Source organism: Colobus angolensis, unplaced genomic scaffold (assembly GCF_000951035.1).
Source record: "Colobus angolensis palliatus isolate OR3802 unplaced genomic scaffold, Cang.pa_1.0 Scaffold24, whole genome shotgun sequence".
In the NCBI taxonomy this organism is placed as follows: Eukaryota; Metazoa; Chordata; class Mammalia; order Primates; family Cercopithecidae; genus Colobus; species Colobus angolensis.
The window spans coordinates 9,790,158-9,811,645 of record NW_012115599.1 but is presented as its reverse complement, the minus strand read 5'-3'; the positions used below and the strand labels follow the sequence as shown (position 1 = coordinate 9,811,645).

Genomic DNA, 21,488 nt, shown 5'->3' with positions numbered 1-21,488 from the left:
GGGTTTCACTGTGTTAGCCAGGATGGTCTCGATCTTCTGACCTGGTGGTCTGCCTGCCTCAGCGTCCCAAAGTGCTGGGATTACAGGCGGGAGCCACACTGCCCGGCCTGGGGACCACATTTTAAAAACAGCTTTTCATGGTGATGACTAACATTACGGAAAGTACGCTATCACAAACAATAATCCTAAACCAAGTTGTTGGATGAGGTTCATTAGCTTTACTTTCTTGACTGTGATTATCTGAGATGCAGTTGGCTTTAAGAATGGCCACTACTGAAAGTCATCCTGCACAGCAAGATTTTCTTTAGGTTTCCTTTAGAAACATCGTGGCTCCCTACCTTTTATTTCTGGCATTAACTTTCAAGGCGCTTTTACTCCTCTAGGAGTGCAGCCAAGCTGACCTTCTTGACCCTGAATCCTGTTATTTATGGAATCAGTGATTCTATTCATTATTAATTCACAGTATGTCTGGCTTCACACTAATTTTAGATGCTCTTTCCTCTAGTTACCAGGGAAGACAACAAATGGCCTGGTTTGCCTTTTAGGAGACAAGAAACCAAAAGTACTCAGATATGACCTTTTAAGATTTGTGCTAATCTCAAAAACTTGAGATCTTTCTTGGCAACATAGTGAAGAGGTCCATGATTGTTTTCTAAGATTATCACTCAATTGAATATATTTTAAAACTCCCCAGAATCAGAAAAAAATACCACTACAAGTATCTTTAATTTTGAGTCAAAAATGCTTCTTAGGACAAAGGTGCTGCCATTTCCAGATGGCACCTTCAGAATTTCTTTCAATTTAGCATTACTAACATTTGCTGCTTTGATTGAAGCAAGTTGAAGATACGGTAAAGCAACTCAATGTAAATAAATACAAATGCTGTTAAATGTTAATTTTTTGAAGTTGTTAGCTTTGTGCTCTTTGATTTAAAGGAAGGTTATGATTTCAAACCTGGATGAAATATCCTATGTGAAGCCATGTTTTTCCCACATACAAGTGCAAATATTGGGCCCTATAATTTTTTTTTTTCTCAAGATGGAGTCTTGCTCTGTCACCCAGGCTTGAGTGCAATGACATCATCTTGGCTCACTTCAACCTCTGCCTCCTGAGTTCAAGCAATTCTCCTGCCTTAGCCTCCTGAGTAGCTGGGATTACAGGTGCCCACCACCAAACCCAGCTAATTTTTGTATTTTTAGTAGAGGCAGGGTTTCACCATGTTGGTCAGGCTGGTCTCAAATTCCTGATATCGTGATCCACCCGCCTCAGCCTCTGAAAGTGTTGGGATTACAGGCATGAGCCACCACGCCCAGCCTGGGCCCTATAATTTAACCCCTGTACTATATTAAAGCAAATAATTAAGGATGTATGCAAAGATTTAGTTGCAAGTTGATACTGGCAAAAATGGGAAGTAAACTGAATAGTTAAATAAATAATGGCACATGCATACAATAAAATTCTAGCTACTTGAAAAGATGTTGTAGAGAAATGTTCAATAACATGATAAGATGACACTATGTACTGACTAAAAAATGCAGTTTACAAAATAGTATAGATAGCATTCATTTTTAACCCTTTTTGGGTCATATACCTCTTCGAGAATCTGAATAAAAATGTACATTTACCTTGGGCTTCCTAGCTCCCCATCTTCTCTTTCTTCTGGTTATTGTTTCAGCTTTAGATAGGAGCACATTACTACTATTTTACCTGTTGACCTTTTCCAAGCTTTGCTCTTGGCAGTTTACCTATAAAACTTGAGTTTCTCCCTCGTCTGCAAATGAGGTTAGGTAAATCATGAAACACTGAACTTGAAACGTTCCCCTAAATTTTATGTAAACAAAAAGGCTTCATGCATAACTTATGTAAGATTACATCCACTATTCGTTCAGATACTTCTAATTTCTTATTGTTCATTTTTGATGGTCATTCATTCATTCTCACAGGTAAAACACTCCACACAGAGCCTGGCATGTAGTAAACAAACACGTAAATGTTAGCTAGCTATTATTATTTTCACTTACATGCATTGATTTATCCATTTACATCTTTATTGGACCGCCACCTTGAGCCTAGCTAGCCAGTATAAGAAAGATACAGTTCTGCTCTCCTATAGCTTTCTTATGTTTATTGGGGAAAGCAGACATCAATCAACCACTAGAGAAAAAAAAAAAAGGATAGTGCTACGAAGTCGAGATGGAATGCACTGGAAGAGTATATACTGGGGCACCCAGCCTCTTCTGAGGTGGAGTGTCTGGAGAGGGAACAGCATTCCAAGCCGAGGAAACAACATGTGAGAAGAGCCGTAAGTCAACATTTGACCTGGATTCCTGTAGGTTTTCATAATTTAGAAAAGTTATACTCTTAGTCATTGACAGTCAAGAGAGTTGAAAGTGTGAGCCCTCCAACATGGACTTAATTCTGTTTTCAAGTTTGTCTTCCTTAACTCTGTTTAGAAACTGGAAGATTGGATGTCCATTACAATTGTGGCGAGCTTCCCAACAGCTCCAAGGGAATACTGTTGGATGTATCGTGGGAAGTAAGCCAGCAAGGTTTCAACTGCAGATCTCAAATGCGAACACCTAGCTCTGAGTCCTAAATTGCCCTGGAAATTTTAACAATGTTATCTCAAAATTGTGTTTGAAAAAAATAAAAGCAAACATGGTTCTCCTTGCCCCCATTGTGTGTACAGATGATCTGACTTGCTTCCTTTGAAGCCTGTTTGAACTTACAGATAGACGTAAGCTCACCAGGAATTACAGGTATGGTAGATAGCTTTGTAGGTGCATGTGATTGCAGTGGACCCTCTTATCAAGTTTCAGTTATATCAAATTTTACAACAGCCTGGAGTCTATGAAACCAGACTTTCTGGAAGCAAAAGTTCAGTGAGAGTTCAGAGGCAATGGATGTGGCAGAACCACTTTGCAAACATGAAAGATCAAAAGAAAAATTATTTCCCTGTATTTAAGCATTACTAGCCTTTCAAAAATACTTTGCATTGTTCTCCCTCTTCCTACATAACATTATGTAAGATAATATTGCAAACCAAGCTCAGACAGATGCTGAATTATTCATAAGAATGGGCTACTGATGTGGATTGGAGAAAAGAGATAACAAAGTAAGAAATAATGTCATTGAGACTATAGAGTAAAAGGACATAAGCACATGTGAGTGAACAATGTTTCTAGAGATTTTTACCCCCAGGAGAGTTGTGTGCTGTTACTTGATTTATGTAGATTTTTACTTGAGAATGGAATCAACACCTGGAAAATTAACTGTACTGTATTATTTAACATTTTATTTATAACTTTTCAGCAATTTTTATAATCAGCGTTATCCAGTCAGAGATGTCTTCTGATTCAGGATCCCAGGCTCTGACAGCCATGTTTTTTTTTAAGAGAGATGATTTATAGTACCTCTTCAAATTGTTTGACAATTTGGAATCTTCCAGTCCTTGCCTATTCACTATTGTAATTTTACAGCAGACTACGTCAGCAACAGCAATTAGAAGACTTAGAAGCTCTATTCTAGCGCTCTTTCCAAAAGAAGTATCTAAAGGCTCTGTTTCTAAGGACTTTATTGTTCTGGGTTTTTTTTTTTGGGGGGGGGTGTGCATGGTCAAGATAGTATTTAAATTTTGGCTATGAGCCAACAGGAATCTCTGTGGCTATCACTGAGATTGGGGTACAGGAAAGCCACAACTCTTAACAGGGATCTTTCTCTTTTAGAAAGTTATTCCATGGTAGATATGTGCTTCTTAAGCCTTCCTGATGAACCACATCTAATAAGTTCTCTAAATTTTCAAGTACAAAAATCTAATTTCCTTATCATTGAGCAAACTGTATTTAAATTAAATGATAGCTTAAAAATTAAAATGTAGATAATTCTTTTTTGTTTGAGAGAGAAAATCTTTTGTGAATCTTAAATAAATGTTTTTCCAGTATCTAGTCATTAAATTTCTTAGGAATGATTTTCAACCAGGATGCTGTATTTCAATTAAAACAAACTGGGCTAAATGCAGTTAGCTATCCTGGAACAGAAAAAGGACATTAGCGGAAAAACTAGTGATATCCAAAGTCTGTGGTTCAGTTATTAGAAATGCACCAGTGTTAATTTCTTAGTTTTTACAAATGTACCAAGGTTAAGTAAGATGTTAATATTAAGAGAAACTGAGTGAAGGGTTTACAGGAACTATCTGTACAAATTATTTTATAATTTTTCTATAAATTTGAAATTATTCCAAAGTAAAAATTCATTAAAATGTAAAGCAAATTGGGACATAGATTTCAGGCACCAGAATTGAACTAGCTATTACAGTTGATCATTAAGTTTAGTGCCAATCTTAGAAATCAAGATAATGAGGGGTGTGAGTAGTTTGTATGGTTCTTGTTAAGAAAAAATAATAGATTCATTACCTTCACTTGAAGTTATAAAATTTTGCAACTTAAAATTTTAGAAGAAATTTACTACATAGAGGCTTATATAAGAAATCATGAGTAACTTAAAGGATGATGTGTTCAATTACTATTTAATTAAAAAAATGATTTTTAAAAAAACTTTTAAGTTCAGGGGTACATGTGCAAGATGTGCAGGTTTGTTACATAGGTAAACTTGTGTCATGGGAGTTGGTTGTACAGGTTATTTCTCACCCAGGTATTAAGCCTATATCCATTAGTTATTTTTCCTGATCCTCTCCCTCCTTCTACCCCCTACCCTCTACTAGGTCCCAGTGTGTGTTATTCTCCTGTATGTGTCTATGTATTCTCATCATTTAGTTCCCAATTATAAGTGAGAACTTGTGGTGTTACTAGTTTTCTGTTCCTGCGTTAGTTTTCTAAAGATAATAGCCACCAGTTCCATCCATGTCTCTGCCAAGGATATGATCTCATTCTTTTTTATGGCTGCATAGTATTCCGTGGTGTATATGTACCACATTTTCTTTATCCAGTCTATCACTGATGGGCATTTAGGTTGATTTCATATCTTTGCTATTGTGAATAGTACTGCAGTGAACATATGTGTGCATGTGTCTTTATAATATATAATAGACAATAGAACAATTTAATATACCTTTGAGTATATACTCAGTAATGGGATTGCTGGGTCAAATGGTATTTCTGTCCTTAGTTCCTTATTCTCCACAACCTCACCAGTATCTGTTATCTTTTGACTTTTTAGTAATAGCAATTCTAACTGGTGCGAGGTGGTATCTCATTGTGATTTTGATTTGCATTTCTCTAATGATCAGTGATGTTGAACTTTTTAAAATATGCTTCTTGGCTGCATGTATGTCTTTTTGAGAAGGGTCTGTTCACGTCCTTTGCCCACTTTTTAATGAGGTTATTTTTTTCTTGTAAATTTGTTTAAGTTCCTTATAGATGCTGGATATTAGACCTTTGTCAGATGCATAGTTTGCAAAAATGTTCTCCCATTCTGTAGGCTGTCTGTTTACTCTGTTGATAGTTTCTTTTGCTGTGCAGAAGCTCAGTGGTTTAATTAGATCCCATTTGTCAATTTTTGCTTTTGTTGCAATTGCTTTTGGCACCTTCATCATGAAATCTTTGCTCATGCCTATGTCCTGAATGGTATTGCCTAGGTTGTCTTCCAGTGTTTTTATAGTTTTAGGTTTCACATTTAAGTCTTTAATCCATCTTGAGTTAATTTTTGTATATGATGTAAGAAAGGGGTCCAGTTTCAATTTTCTGCATATGGCTAGCCTGTTATCCCAGCAGCATTTATTGAATGGGGAATCCTTTCCCCGTTGCTTTTTTTTGGGGGGGGTCAAGTTTATTGAAAAGCAGATAGTTGTAGTTGTGTGGTCATATTTCTGGGTTCTGTATTCCATTCTGTTAGTCTATGTGTCTGTTCTTCTTCCAGTACCATGCATGCAGGGTTACGGTAGCCCTGTAGTAGTTTGAAGTGGGTAGTGTGATGGCTCCAGTTTTGTTCTTTTTGCTTAGAATTGCCTTGGCTGTTCAGGCTCTTTTTTTTTGCTCTATATGAATTTTAAAACAGTTTTTTCTAAAGTTTAGAACAGTTTTAAAAAACAGTTCTGTGAAGAATGTCAGTGGAAACATTGAATCTATAAATTGCTTTGGGCAGTATGGCCCTTTTAATGATATTGATTCTTCCTATCCATGAGCATGGAATGTTTTTCCATTTATTTGTGTCATCTCTAATTTCTTTGAGCAGTGGTTTGTAATTCTCCTTGTGGAGATCTTTCAATTCCCTTGTTAGCTGTATTCCTAGGTATTTTATTCTTTTTGTAGCAATTGTGAATGAGAGTTTGTTTGTGATTTGGCTCTTGGCTTGACTGTTGCTGGTATGTGGGAATGCTAGCAATTTTTGCACTTTGATTTTATATCCTGAGACTTTGCTGAAGTTGCTTATCAGCTTAAGAAGCTTTTGGGTTGAGAGGATGGGGTTTTCTAGATCTAGGATCATGTTGTCTGCAAACAGGGATAGTTTCACTTCCTGTCTTCTTATTTGAATGCCTTTTTATTTCTTTCTTTTTGATCGCTCTGACGAGAACTTCCAATACTATGTTGAATAAGAGTGGTGAGAGAGGGCATTCTTATCTTGTGCCAGTTTTCAAGGAGGAAGCCTTCTGCCTTTTGCCCTTTGAGTGTGATGTTGGCTGTGTGTTTGTTATATATGGCTCTTATTATTTTGAGATATATTCCTTCCATACCTAGTTTATTGAGAGTTTTTAATATGAAGGGATGTTGCATTTTATTAAAAATCTTTCTGCATCTTTTGAGATAATCATGTGGTTTTTGTCTTTAGTTCTATTTATGTGATGAATCACATTTGTTGATGTGCATGTTGAACCAACCTTGCCTCCCAAGGATGAAGCCTACTTGATCGTAGTGGATAAGCTTTGAAAACAAATGATGGGCCAGGAGCGATGTCTCATGCCTGTAATCCCAGCACTTTGGGAGGCTGAGGTGGGTGGATCATGAGGTCAGGAGATCGAGACCATCCTGGCTAACACGGTGAAACCCCGTTTCTACTAAAAATACAAAAAATTAGCCGGGCATGGTGGCGGGCACCTGTAGTCCCAGCTACTCCGAAGGCTGAGGCAGGAGAATGGTGTGAACCCGGATGGTGGAGCTTGCAGTGAGCCAAGATTGTGCCACTGCACTGCAGCCTGGGTGACAGAGCAAGACTCCTCAAAAAAAAAAAAAAAAAAAAAAGGATGTTAAATAGATTTTTAAAAAATTAATCTTCAAGATGTCAAGTACCTAACTTTAAAAAAACTCACCCATTATTTTGGCAGAGGGGTTTGGGAGAACTAAGGCAATATGCCCTAGGTATATTGCTTTTCAGTTATCTTAGCTGAGAAGTTAGAAATATAGAAAGTTAGGATTATTGTTTGGAGAACCTAAATGAATGAAACTAATATATCCTTCAGGCTGTGTCTCTTAACTAAAGGCGTCACAGCGTAATCAGGGAGGGGTCATAAACTTTGTGTTGATTCAAGGAGTACTGATAAGCTTTAGGATGGGCAATAAAACTGACAAAGATGTATTAATTTAGGAGACTTACAGGTGGTGGGTTATCCCTCTTCTACCCCAAGATAGGCTTCATGAGTCCTATTAAAAGAACTTTATTTATTTTTATCCCAAAATGAATTTTTGAATCTGCTTAAATAATTGAAACAATCTAATGACTGTGAGTTCTGCACCAATTTGTATGTAACAGGTGATTTTGGCTGAGATGTTTTTGTAACTACTGCCAGTCAACCACCCAGACCATGAACAAACAAACAAACAAATAAGCACTTTAGTGTGTTCCTGTAGAATCAGGACTAAACTTACAACCTGCAAAGGCTCAGTGATTCCTCTGTGGTAGAGAATGCTAGCTGTCTGCCAGAATCAGTGCTGCCATTTCCCAGGCTCCTTTGGAGTTTGGGAGGCATTGATTTGGGCAACTTTCAGCCTATTTACTTAAGAGTCATCTCTGGCCCTGGACTGTCCTCTTTCCCTTTCTGTGTGGCTAGAATAGAGCAGCCCTGGGAAATGCATATTGAAGATAGCAAGAGGCACTGTCAGCACCAGCTCTCAAAGGACTATGTGACTCAGAGCTGTCTGCCAACCCTTAGCCAGTCATCTAAGACCAAAATATGACAGAGGCTACCTTCTGTATTCTCTGAGTTAGTGGGTCTTCCATCATAGCTACTTAGCCCACCTTGTCTAATGTACCCTCAAAAAACAGGGATTCTGGCAAATTGTGCTGAGGAGTATGACTTGCACCTATGATCTCCCATCTTTGACCCTAAATCTCTGCTTTAGGACTCGCAAAGTCCGGTGTGTCTTTGGGCAGGTGCCTAAGCCTGCAGCACAGATTCCAACTAACCCAGCCACCTGTGTGGAGGCAAAGTCCATCTCACTCCCCAGGTCAGGGCTGAACAGGGCAGGGAGGAGAATGGTTGGCCTCCCCTTGTGAGAGGACCTTGCTGGTTTTGCTACTATATGGAAAAATGAAGCACAGGGTGGACAAGAAGAATTTGAACTAGATAGGCTGGAGCCTGTTCCTCCTATTACGAGACGTGTAATCCACCATACATAAGAGTGGGGCTTAGTCAGTGTTAAGCTCTGGCCAACTGGATCAGCCCTTCCTCCCTTGAGGAGCAACAGCAAGTAGTTAGGGAGAAAACATGGAGATTCTCTCTCCATCATTTTCCAGAAGGGAGGACACAGAAGCTATATAGAAAAGACCTGGTGTAGGGAAGTGTATATTGATTAGGGTGGGAGATGGGGTAGAGAAAATGTTCCCCTTACTCAAACAAGTCAGCTATCAAATGTGCTCTCTGAGTTGATATGTTGAATAAGCCTAATTGGTGGCATGCACATCAATATTAGAGAATGTTTGCCAAATATGAGAATTTTGGTTTCACTGTTTGGTAATTCTGGCCTTTTTGGGACACACCCTCTGGGAGAGGACACAGAAGTATTGAATAATAGAGGCAAAGGTGATGAATCCCCAGGAAACAGAATCTCAGTCACACCCTGTTCTTTCCCATGTCCTGTGACAGGTTCCTGGGTGACTCACAGGCAAGCCCACCCTAACATTTGTGGGGTTTGAGAGAAAAGTATCAACGGAGTTATTCAAATGTTTTGAGTCAAGCTAACAAATTATAAAATAAGTGCTATTCTTTGAGCCACGAAGTAAAATATTTTAAAAAGCAAGAAAATTGCCTCTGAACACTACTGCAAAGCTATCTTTAATGCAATAGTCTATTCCATTCATGCTACCTGAGGAAAGGTTGGGCAAGTTTTCTTCTCTTGTGTTTTAGTCACTCAAACCCATACAACCTCTGCAGCAGTGTCCATCTCTGAAGTCCACAGCAGCAAGATCCACATCTCTGATGGCATTTGGATGTGAGGCAAGATATGTGGGGAACATTTCCCTGAAGCCTGAACAGAGGTCAGGAGATCTGATGTTTAGGGTCAGGGTCTCAGTTGCAAGAGCTGAGGGACAAAGCTGTCCATGTGTTCTTTAACATTATGTCTTTTTTGTGTTTGTGACATGTGGAGCCCTCCAAAGCATGGTCCCCTCTTGCCTGGACCTAAGGGCAGTATGTCTTGCACATTCTTCTTGGACGCTTTTTACTTGGAAGATTTCTTGTAGTTGTGAATGGAGCCATTCCTGCTCTGCTGTCTGAGACTGTATCTGCTGCTCTGAGAGTGAACTTTCTTCCTAAGGATTCTTTCATTAGCATCCTGAATGGAGAGCGTTGTCTTTTCTAGTTCCTGATAGCCCTCTTTCTGGGGAACATGGGACAACAGCTCCACAGTTAGCTCAGGGGCTATGTGGGCAGCATTATCCTTTGTATTATCTGGAAGCATCCTTCCACACCAACAGTCAGCCAGAGCACCCAGGCAGAATCTAGGCATCCAAGTTCTCAACCACTTTCCCAACTTCCCTCAGTCCCACAGACTTCTTTTTCATTCTTTTCTTTTAGGACTGACTGAATCCTCCAGCAAATACACAGGGCTCCTGCTCTCCGCCCCAGTAGCCAAACACCTAAACTGGGCCTGCAGATTACCATGGCCCCTTCCCCGTCCCCCATTGCCACAGTTTATGCTCAACTACATTTTCTCCCAATAATCAGACAACAGGTACAACTGCTTCATAAAGCTGTTGCAAATTCCCTAATGATAAACTCACATCAGCACCAGGGAAGATGCTTGTCTTTCTATTCCCAATGGCTGGAGGGCATCCATCTAACCCTCCCAATGGTTATGGCAAATACTAAATGCTCCCCAATGGGGCTATGTCCTGATAAGTCTATTTAAGTTGAAAAAAAACCCAGTAAGTTAAAAATGCGTTTAATGCACTGAACTTACTAAACATCATAGCTTAGCCTATCCTACATTAAAAGTGCTCAGAACACTTACATTAGCCTATAGTTGGGCAAAATCATTTAACATAAAGCCTGTTTTATAATAGTGCTGAGTATCTTGTGAAATTTATTCAATACTGTACTAAAAATGAAAAACAGAATGGCTGTATGTGTACTCAAAGTATGATTTCTACTGAATGCATATGGCCTTCTCACCATCCTAACCACCAAAAAAAGGAAATTCCTGTAAGTTGGGGACTGTTTATAATTTACACAGATGTTTAAAAGAATGGGAGGCACTAACATAGGCTCTGCTTTACATCATTTAAAATCGGGATTTCCTCTTGTCAAAAGGTTATTTCTACCTACTCTAGATTTGGGCAAGTGCATTTACAGAGGATTTATGGGATTTATAGCCCGAAATATACACCATGACTATTCAGGTTTTTTTTGTTTATGAACTCAAAGGCTAATCTGCAGAAGACCTGCAGATACCGAGACAAAGACGACACTGTCCTTAACCACGACTCTGGTGAAATGCAGTAGAACATGATCATAAGGGAAACCCATCATCCGAGAGCCTAAATGTAATATTTAATATCATTAGACTGGGGGTTTATCCTTGAGTATGTTGAGAAGAAAACTGATGTTCAATTTTGAGGGAAAAAGAAGAATTATCTCGAAAATTGGTGAGTAGGATGACTCCTTTTTGGGGATGGGGTTGATTGTACTTCAGTTTTCTCCTGAGAAGTCCATACATATGTAATTAATTAGGATAGTTCAGCAAGGATTGAGATCCAATTAGAATACTACATTCCAATTTTGACCATCTCCTGGTTCATTTGTTTATGTATTTTGCTTTTAAAATAATAATTAAGCAAAATAATAATTGAACTTGATATGTTCCAGGCACTATAGTAGGCTCTTTCCCAGTGTAATAGCTTACTTATTCCTTGCCAAAAAACTTCTGTAAGATGGGTTTAACTGTGTTCATTTGACAGGTGATAGAGCTAAAGGTAGAAGAGGGTAGTCACCTACCAAAAATCTCACAAGTAACAAATCTCAAAGCCGGAATTTGAGCTTGCAGCTCTATGGTCCCAGAACCTTTTGCACTAACTCATACTGCCTTCTACAGTATTTGCAAATACACAGGTACCCAGTCTAAACAACTCATGCTAAGGGAGTTCAGGGCTGGGGTGATGAACAGAAGTTTCACTGCAAAGGTGAAACTAGGAGGTGAGGGCTAGTCCTGATATTAGGTAACACAGATGCATTTGAATACAGGAAAATATTTGCTTCTCTGAAAGTCTAGCCTGGGTAGAAACTGTCCCAGACTGTGTCAGAATGCCAGGTTTCATGTTCATGGGTAAAGTTAGGCTGGATTTTTGTTTTCAATTCAGGAATCCAAAAAACATCTTTCTTTTTTTTTTTTTCTGTTTAGGTTTATATTTGCTTGTAGGGCAAAATACTGGAACGAATGTGATGCAGCGGAGAAAGAATAGCAGCTTTAATATAAACCTACTCTTTCCTCCCTGCAAGGCCAAAAGTTTCAGCAGAACACTCCAGTGCTCTAATTCCATTCGGTTACAGCTGCTCACCATTCAGAAGCCAAAACTCAAGAGACAAGAGTTGGTGGGAGCAAAAGCAAGTTTATCCGGAGGGCCAGCAAATTGAGAGGGTAGACTAGTGTCCTAAAGCACCATCCTAAGTCAGTACAAATTTTAGTCTCTTTTTAAGTTAAGCCCAGGGGAAAAGGAGAGGGTCAGAATCAAGAGGTAACCAGTGATCACAGACATCTGCGTGTCAGTGAGGGTCTGAGAAGGGTGGGAATTTCTTTGTTCTTGGTCAGATCACAATGCTTCTATAAACAAGTTATAGAACACAGTTAACTATGTTTAACAAAACATGGTTGTTTACATACTTCTCCTTTAATCCCAGAGTTAGTTTAAAAAACTACATGATTGCTGTTTTTGTGTATTGTCTCAGTGTTCTAAAATTATCCTAGCCTACATACAGGAATGGGTAGAGGCCCCTTCAACAAAAATGGAGTTAGTTATTTTAGTTCTTTGACTGTTTCATTGTTATACATTTGCTTTGGGCACACAGCCTTGGTCCCACCCCCATCCCCTATTTCAACTCTCCTAGGGTTCTCCATATAACAAAACACCTTGTGAGTTTTATGTCAACAGGGAAAATATTAGAGAATAGTCTATGTTCCACAACTTTTGGCAACATGAACCTTTGTGAGCAGGACATTAGCATTTCCTTTTCCATCATTATTGAACTAATTTTGTGGTGCAAAATAGAGGGGATGATGATGTCACCTTGGGGACAAGAAGTGGAACTGTGAAGCAAGTTCCTCAGGGCCTCCTCAGACCTGCCTAACTCTCCACACAGGGCTCTGCATTCTTGGAAAGGATCAGAACTTTCACTGAGGTTTTTTTTCTTTTATGTTTCCTTATATCATCTCCTGGTTTTATATTTATTCCATGTTTCTTTATATCACATGAATTAATCTTATTGTAGAGAGAGGAGGTGCAGTGTAACCATTAAACACAGGGACCATTGTGGATGACAGTGTGGTGATTCCTCCAAGACCTAGAGGCAGAAATACCATTTGACCCAGAAATTCCATTACTGGGTACATACTTAAAAGAATATAGATCATTCTATTCTAGTATAAAGATACATGCGTGCATATGTTTCTTGTAGCACTACTCACAATAGCAATGACATGGAGTCAACCTAAATGCCCATCAGTGATAGATTGGATAAAGAAAATGTGGTACATATACACCATGGAATACTATGCAGCCGTAAAAAGGAAGGAGATCACGTCCTTTGCAGGGACATGGATGGTGCTGGAAGCTGTTATCCTCAGCAAACTAATGCAGGAACAGAAAACCAAATACTGGATGTTCTCACTTGTAAGTGTGAGCTGAATGATGGGAACACATGGACACAGGGAGGGGAACAACAGACACTGGGCCCTGCCAGAGAGTAGGGGGATTGAAGGAGGGAGAGCATCAGGAAGAGTAGCTAATGCATGCTGGGCTTAATACCTAGGTAATTGGATGATCTGTGCAACAAACCACCATAGCACATGTTTACTTATGTAACAAACCTGCACATCCTGCACATGTGCCCCTGAACTTAAAATAAAAGCTGGAAATAAGAAAAAAACAAAAACAAAAACAAAAACACAGGGATTGTAGAGGCAACTGGATCATTTCTGTCACTTTCTAGTTGTATGACCTTGGGTAAGCTACTCACTTTCTCTGTAAATAGTCTATAAAATGGGGAGGTAATTCCTCCCATCCAGGTTTGCTAAGAGGCTTAAATGTAAAACTGTATGGCAGCCCTTAGCAAAATGCTTACTACATTGTAAATGCTCAAAAAGCAGTAGTGATTATTGTTATTGGTTTGTGTCTTTCATGTTTCTAGTTTCTTGGTGAGAGAGTCATGACTATTTTTTTTCTTTGACAGCAGGATTAATGACAATGTCCGTGTCTACACCAGTGTTTCCTAATTTCCGATATAGGCCATGGAAGGAAAATGTTCTTGCCTTTGGTATTCCCCTCCCTGCCCTGTTTCTGGGTGGTCTTTCCCTGCTCCCACCTCATCTCTTCTTCCACTCCTTACCTTCCACCTCCAGATTCAGGGTAGAGAATATAGGTGTGCTGTTACCAGTGTTCAGCATAATTTTAATGGAAAAATGCTATTCTTCATAATCCCACAATACTAAGCTGCTTCTATTAACAAAAAACTATTTATTGTACAGACCAAAAAAAACTCTGGTGACTGAATTTTCTCTATTTTTTTCCCAATCAGTCATGCAATATACACTTAATACAACTCTGAGACTCCTTGATAACAAACTAGCAAAAATGAGGATAAAACACTTTGCAGACTAAAAGTTCCATTTAAATCCTTGTTTTTGACCCAAGCAAATACAGGGGTGGGAATGCTGAATGTTCAAAAGAGTTGTCTCTATCCCCAAGAGAAGTGGCCTGGAAGGGAGGGAGAGGTCATCGTCAATGAGGTGTCATTGGCAGTCATGCTGACATGGTCTCAATCATTTGCTGATCCCCTTGGAAGGGTGGCTCCACTCGGGGCACCGCTCAGGGTCTGGGCCAGCTCACCCCCACTCTCTATTCCTGCTGTGGCTGTCTGCACAGCCACGCCATCAGCCCAGCAGTTCCTCTTGCCTTCGCAGAAAATTCATGCTTTCCTGGCACTTAGAAGTGGTAGTAGATCTGGAAAAGGAAACCAAAGTGAGGTAGAGAGGGTAGAGCCCAGTGTGGGAGTCACTGCATGAATAAGTCTGGGTTCAAGTCTGGGCTCTAATGCATCCTGGCTGGGAGCCTCTGAGTAAATAATTTAGCTTCTTGAGCCCGATTATCTGTAAAACAGTGCTTCCTTTATTCATTGTTAGATATTGAGTGAGTACTTACTGTATGCCAGCACTGTTCTAGGTGCCCACTGGTGCTAGGGATGGGGGTGAGGGGCTATGGGTATAGAGAGTTCAGTTTTAAAATAAGTCAGAGAAGAATTCACTGAGAAGGTGACATCTGAGCAAACACTTGAATGAAGTGAGGGTCTCTGGAGGAAGAACGTTCTGCAAGAGGTAGCTAGTGCAAAGGCCCCACGGTAGGAAGGAGCCTGATGTGCTAGAAGCCCAGCGAGGGGGCCCGTGTGGCTAGAGCAGTTGAGAGAAGCAAACAATAGCAGAGATGGGCCAGCTCCCCAGCCAAGGTGTATGAAGCCACATAGTTCTGGGAAGGATTGGGCTTTCACATTGAGATAGGATGGAAAGTCATTGGAGGGTTGTGAGCCAAGGACTTACGTTTTGCAAAGGTCACTCTGGTTACTGTGTTGAGAAGAGACCATAGGGAGGCCTACCCGGGAAGCAGGGAAACGGGTTAGGAGGCTATTGTCTCTGCGTGACAGGTGGTGGAGTGGACTAGGGTGTAGCTGTGGAGGTGGTGAGAAAAGGCTGAATTCTGGAGATAGCTTGAAGGAAGAATGAATAGCGTTTCTGATGGAGTGGATGTGGGTGTGAGAGAAAGAAAATAGGAGAACTCAGAGGTTTTTGGCTTGAGCAGTTGGAAGAATTGTGTAGCTATTAACTGAGATGGGAAAGCCGGGGGAGGAAGGGATGGGAGCTAGATGCAGAACATGATGATAATAATAATTTTGCCCTGCCTCCCTCACAAGACTAAATGTGATGATTTATGTGTAATTTACCCCGCAAATATGCTCTGTGGTATTCAAAGGGCCCTCTCCTTCCTGTGCAGAAGTGGTCTATTCTCTGGACATACTCATCTTTCTCACTCCTCAGGTGGTGCCAGTTGATGGGGAAGAATATTCCTGACATGTGGACCTGAATCTGGCAGGTATCATCTGAGATACGTTTAGGTGGATATTTTGGGATAGGTCCTCACAACTGTGACTCAAGTATGACTTAACAGTTAATGTCTTTATCTCTCCCTAACAGAATATTGTTTCTAATTTTTCTTTTATATAGCAACTGATGTTGCCATGCAGATCCCTTGGTTGCTATGAGATGGTAACATCACTCTGCCCCGCGATTGGCCAGTGCCTCCTCAGCTGCGGTACCTCCCAGGCTGTGTGGTTCTCATGTGGGCCACTGACACAGAGCTGTTACTATGGTGAACTTTACAATTTCCTTTGATTGGTGGATTTCAGAAATAGGCCATCAGTGGAATTCATTATATTCAGCTAAGTAAAAATGAAAAATACCGTAACTTTCCCCTCATCACCAACAGGAAGGAAACGTGACCCTTCATGACATAATAAATCGCTATTAGGTAACTTAGGATCCTTCAGGGGACTGAAGCGAGATGATCTTCCTATGCCAAATTTGGGTGGGAAATATTTTCCCTGTTGCTTTGAGTTGGTTCTTCAGAGTTAAGAGCAATGGGCCAACCAGAGCTGGAACTTCAGCTTTGGGAGGAGGTGTGGGATGAGGCATGCACTGAAATGTAAACTCTATTGTCTCTGGAGTGATGGGTGATGCTGGGGGCCTGAGTGTGGAGGGCAGTTTTACATCTCAGGACAATGTTTTCTCAGATGCTCTTCCAGAAAGGAAAGCCAGGAATACTCCTGGCTGGAGGCGGCATGCCTGGGGTCAGAGTCAAAGTAGGGTTTGTGCTGTCTGAATCCTTTCTCCCACTCCCCCAGCCTGGCTCAGCTTCTCCTAGGTGGATTGGTGAATCCTGGCCAATTATGCTTCTGCTCATCTCTACTCTCGGCAAATAGGAAAAGAGAGTGAAGGACTAAGTTTTAACTCTTCTAATTTTGTAACCTGACTCTCTATAAGAAAAAGTGGGAGAAAGACCGATGAAACCGAGAGAAGACGTGAATTATTTTAAGTGCCTCAGATCTACCTTTCTAACAAGTCTTGTTTGGAGTGATGGGGGTGTGGGTGAGGGGAGGGGAAGGCCCAGGCTAAGGAGAGGGAGAGAGTCAGGGAACCACAAAAACAAAGCAGGTAACAGATTAGAGCGCTAGGGCTAGTGTTCAACACCCAGAGCGCATCAGTTTTAAAACCTCTTTGCTCTACGTGACAAAGCTGTTTTTAGTAATAATCGCAACATGAAATGAAAATAATGATGGCCAGAAATGTTCTTTTGTGAAATTTTGTGTCATTTCAATAAAAACTAAAAATACAATAAATACTACAATCCAAAAAATGAAATAAAGTTATAGTATAATATTTTAATTTCATTAGTGTATTTTTTTGAATAAAGGGATGAAAACTTATACCTATATATTGGTCTTTCACAGTCATGAATAGTGATTTTTTGATTTCTGTTTTTGTGATTAACTTCTGCACATTTGTCAATGACTTTGTCAAAGTTATTTTTCTTCCCATATCATGAAGTTTCTATCTATCTTTGATCAGAGAACATTTTTCATTAATTTTAATTTTGAAAGCTTTCTTTCACATGAAGGAACAGATTAAATAAATAAGAAAAAGCCTTAAACATAAGGATACATTTGGCAGAAATACATAAAATCCCCTTTCACAATAAATTCCAGAAAATTTAAACACAATAAAAAAAACTCCAGGCAGTCACATAGAATGACAGAATTGAAGTAACTCAAGTTCTGTTTGTCTTTACAATCACTGAGCTATCATTGTTTATTTCAATCAATTGTTTGAAAACAGGAATATGTAGTATAGTACCAGGGAGGCTCAGACTCAAATTGTGCCCAAAGCAAGCTTTGTTTTGTACTTACTCTCAAAATAAATGCATGGAGTTAATTCTCTGAATCAACTCTCATGTAGAATGCGATGTTTACTAAGGAAGGCACAATTTTAAAAAGTGCTGAGTTGAAGTATACATTTATATTCCTAAAATTCAACTGCAACTTCAGCGATTGTATAGAACTTAGACCAACAAAAGATTTTTTTTTTTGGTGGTAGGGAGAGCAGTTTATCACTGATATTGTTTAGAATTGCTTGCAGTGGTGATAATAAAAAGCACACTGGCTTTCAGTGCGTTTTATTATTGTTTTTAAGTCCCTTCCAGGCCATGGACCCCTTGATTGCCTGCCCTAGGGGGTAGACCCATCTTCTTGCCCTGCCCTTGGGACCACACTGCAGTGGAATCAAGCATCATTAGTTCAAATGCCTCCTTTCTCATAAAAACGTTGGTGATTGCTGCAATTTTGTGTGCTGTTTGTGCTAGCTCTTGTGTAGCCTAACATTTCCACCTCAATGTTTGCCATTTTGTTCTATTTTGTGACTGGGTTTTTGACCTCTAATTTCATTTTGCAATGATCTCAGCACTGGGTTTATCTTTACCAATGAAACATGTGATAAATGCTTTGCTGAATCTTCATAACTGGTTCAATCACATGGGACAGTGGAATCAGAGACATGAAGTTGCAGGAACCATTAGGGGGTTAGAATGGATAAGGGAAAGAGAAAAAGCAACAGAAGCCATGACATGCACTTGTAGGTTTGCTTGTATGACACTCTTTTTTTTCTGTCACTGCATCAGACGGATATGTTTAGATACACCGTGCATCAATAAATGGTTTCCTGGGTAGGGTTAAAAAGCTCTGGTGCCTGAAATTCTACCTGAAATTCTGGTGTCTGAAGTTCCGTATATTCCTTTAGGTTAAATACTGTTTGCTGTTCATGGGCCTCTGAAAAGCAACTACCACTGGGAGAAGTAGCACATCAAATCTTTAACACTTTAGTATAAATGAGCATATGAGATTGCTTCCTCTGTGATCTGATCAGCAGGCTGGGAACCCTGGGTATGTAGTCATGGAGACACCTCTTAACTCAGCCTTGAATGTATATCTTCACTTTAAGAAATTCCAACTCCTACTTGGAGGAAAACAACAGAAAAAGACCCCCTCTGTTGATGATAGGTCTGAAGGAACTTCCTATGTAAAGGATAGCATATTTTAATTTTATTTCTTTCCCAAGACCAAGAACATTCTCCTGACCTGCAACACAGCCCCTCACTTTGTCCAAAGAGTGCTGGAGGCTTCGTGCTATCATTTGTGTCTCATTTTTATTCTATTCACATATGTCTAGGGAGCGGGTCCTTTGAGATTTCTTCTTGGCTCTGCTTCAGGCTCCATAATAGCAATGGATCCACACTTCTTAATTCAGTGAGTGCAGGCGGCAGCAAGCCAAAGCTGCCTCCGTGGAGTGTGTGTGCAGGAGTGGCGTTTTCAGTGTGCATTGAAAAATCAGGAGCCAGCCAGGACAACAGCCCAGAGTGACAGTGTGGACCTCAGAAGGGTGCCTGCACCAAGTTTAAAAAAAAAAAAAAGCATTTTTTTTCTATTGAATTCAGTTAAGGTTCTGTGCCAGCTTTTGTTCCTAGGAGCATCGCGTGTGGGTGCATGCGTGTGCCCATGTGCACACGGCTAGTTGCTCACAGAGCTGCTACCTGATAAATCATAGAGGCAGGTTGTAGAAGTTGAACCTGGAGAGTGTTCAGAAGGCAGATGAGAGTGTGTTCACACAAGGCTATCAAGGGCAAATGAAATGGCCTTGACCTTGTTAGTAATTTGTCTCCTCTCAAGGCTTTAAAATATATTTGTATCATTATATATCCTCAGGACATTCATTAATTGCCTATCTGGATGGTTCTGTTAATATGTATTTATTCCAAACACAAGTTGTTAATAGGAAATACTGAAACAAATTTGGATGTGCAATGGTTTTCATTATTCTAGAATATGAAATGACATATGTGAATGTGGTACCACATACATTCAAACTCCATTTCACAAGCCATTGTCCCTCAGTACATGTAATAGTGTTTTCCTAGGAATGTGTGTCTAACTTAAATCGTTTTAAATAAAATCGTCCTTTTTTTTTTTTGAGTCAGTGTCTTGCTCTGTTGCCCAGGCTGGAGTGTAGTGGTATGATCTTGATGCACTGCAACCTCTGCCTCTGGGGCTCAAGTGAGCCTCCCACTTCAGCCTCTCAAGTAGCTGTGACTACAGGTGTGTGCCACCATGCCCGGCTAATTTTTATATTTTATGTAGAAACAAGGTTTTGCCATGTTGCCCAGGCTGGTCTCGAACTCCTGAGCTCAAGCTGTCTGCCTGGGTTGGCCTCCCGAAGTGCCAGGATTACAGGAGTGAGCCCCTGCACCTGGCCAATAATTATACTTTCATCGCTCTAAAAATTTAGAGTTCCGGTTTCAAAACTTTCCTTTCTGCAAAGAATGAGTTAAGAATGAGAGGCTCATTGGCCGAGTCATTTTCCCTCTGTGGGCTTAGTATTCTCAAAAGAGGGTGAGTGTAATGAAAGATTTCTAAGATCCCTTTTCAGCTTTCTCATTCCGGGTTCTAAAAATTGTTGTGTAGTGTGAATAATCACTTCATAATGTGTCCATCATCTTTTAAAATCTGAGATTTTTACTCTTGGCTGCCTTAAGAGGGGTTCAACTGAATTGGGACTAGCAGGTTGTCTGAATTCGTTACTCATCTCCTTTATTTTTTTGGGATGAAGTGGAACAAGCGATAAGTGATAAAGATATAAAAGCACACACAGATCAACAGGAAGACAGAGACAGGAAGAGAAGTAGAGACGCGTCAGCATTTTCCCCAGACAGCTTGATCTCAGAAAGCAGAAGTGGAAGTCCCTGTTGTTGGCTCACAGCTTTAGTGCACTGACCTGCCAGCCACAAGCCTTTCCTGGAACCCGGTGGGTTTCAAATGCAAGTGGCTGTGCCACGGGTGTCTATGCAGGAGAGGAGTCTGTGAACTGTATGAGTTACAGGAGGTGAATTCACAGGGTCAATGCTGGGGCAGAGCCCTCCCATCTTCACCCTGTGAAATTGTCCCCAAACCAAACCATTCATTGAATGGGTTTTTTCTTAGTATGTCTATTGTGGGAAATTAAAAGCCTCTTCCGTGGTGATAGCAAAAATTAAGTAATTTTGTGGCATCAGTGGCTTTTGGTAGTATAAACCTACTCTTGGAGCAAAGGTCTATTGGCTAAGAATATTTATTAATATATTTTGAAGAGAATTGACAACAGAATATGGTCTGTCTCTAAATCACACAAATTACTCAATTCATAGATGTGGAACTGCGCCATTTACAAAAAATAACTTGGCTTAGTTTAATATCCATTTTCTAGGCGCCTATGCTGTATCAGAAGTACACTAGGGATGAAGAAATCAAACCTTCTTTGCCGTATTTTAATATTCCTAGATGTTCCCCTTAGTGTCAGCTCAGTTTTCCAGAACCACATATTTATTTTTCCTACCTAGCATTTTGTAATGTGCAACAGCACATCAGTAAATTCCAGTTTCTCTTTGGCTGGTTATGACGCAGAAAGCTTGCTGAGATTCTCTGTTCTGTATTTTAACTCTATGCTAGTCAGTAATTTTCTAGTAATGGTTATTTTCTAATATAGTCTTCAATTCATAGTATGGCACTGAATAATTTGAACACTACTCGCTTGTCTGTAGCCTTAGCACTATTATTATGGCAGTTTCCTATTGCATTATCATAGGAAGGGCAGTAGAGTTTACTCTCTCATTGGTGACTCTACTCTTTTTATGCACAGGATCAAAGACTGTTTTATGTATAATCATTTCAAAAACCATAAGCCTGTTATTAATTATTTTAA

At 39.9% G+C, this 21,488-nt stretch overlaps 1 long non-coding RNA gene across 1 annotated transcript in view; it reads left to right on the top strand.

Moving 5' to 3' along the window:
- Positions 1 to 16,098, top strand: part of LOC105514150 — a 24,274-nt gene extending 8,176 nt beyond the window's left edge. The window contains exon 3 of the long non-coding RNA XR_001002146.1: positions 15,873 to 16,098. This is a non-coding gene — a long non-coding RNA (uncharacterized LOC105514150). The remainder of the gene's footprint in view (positions 1 to 15,872) is intronic.
- Positions 16,099 to 21,488: the final 5,390 nt, after the last annotated feature.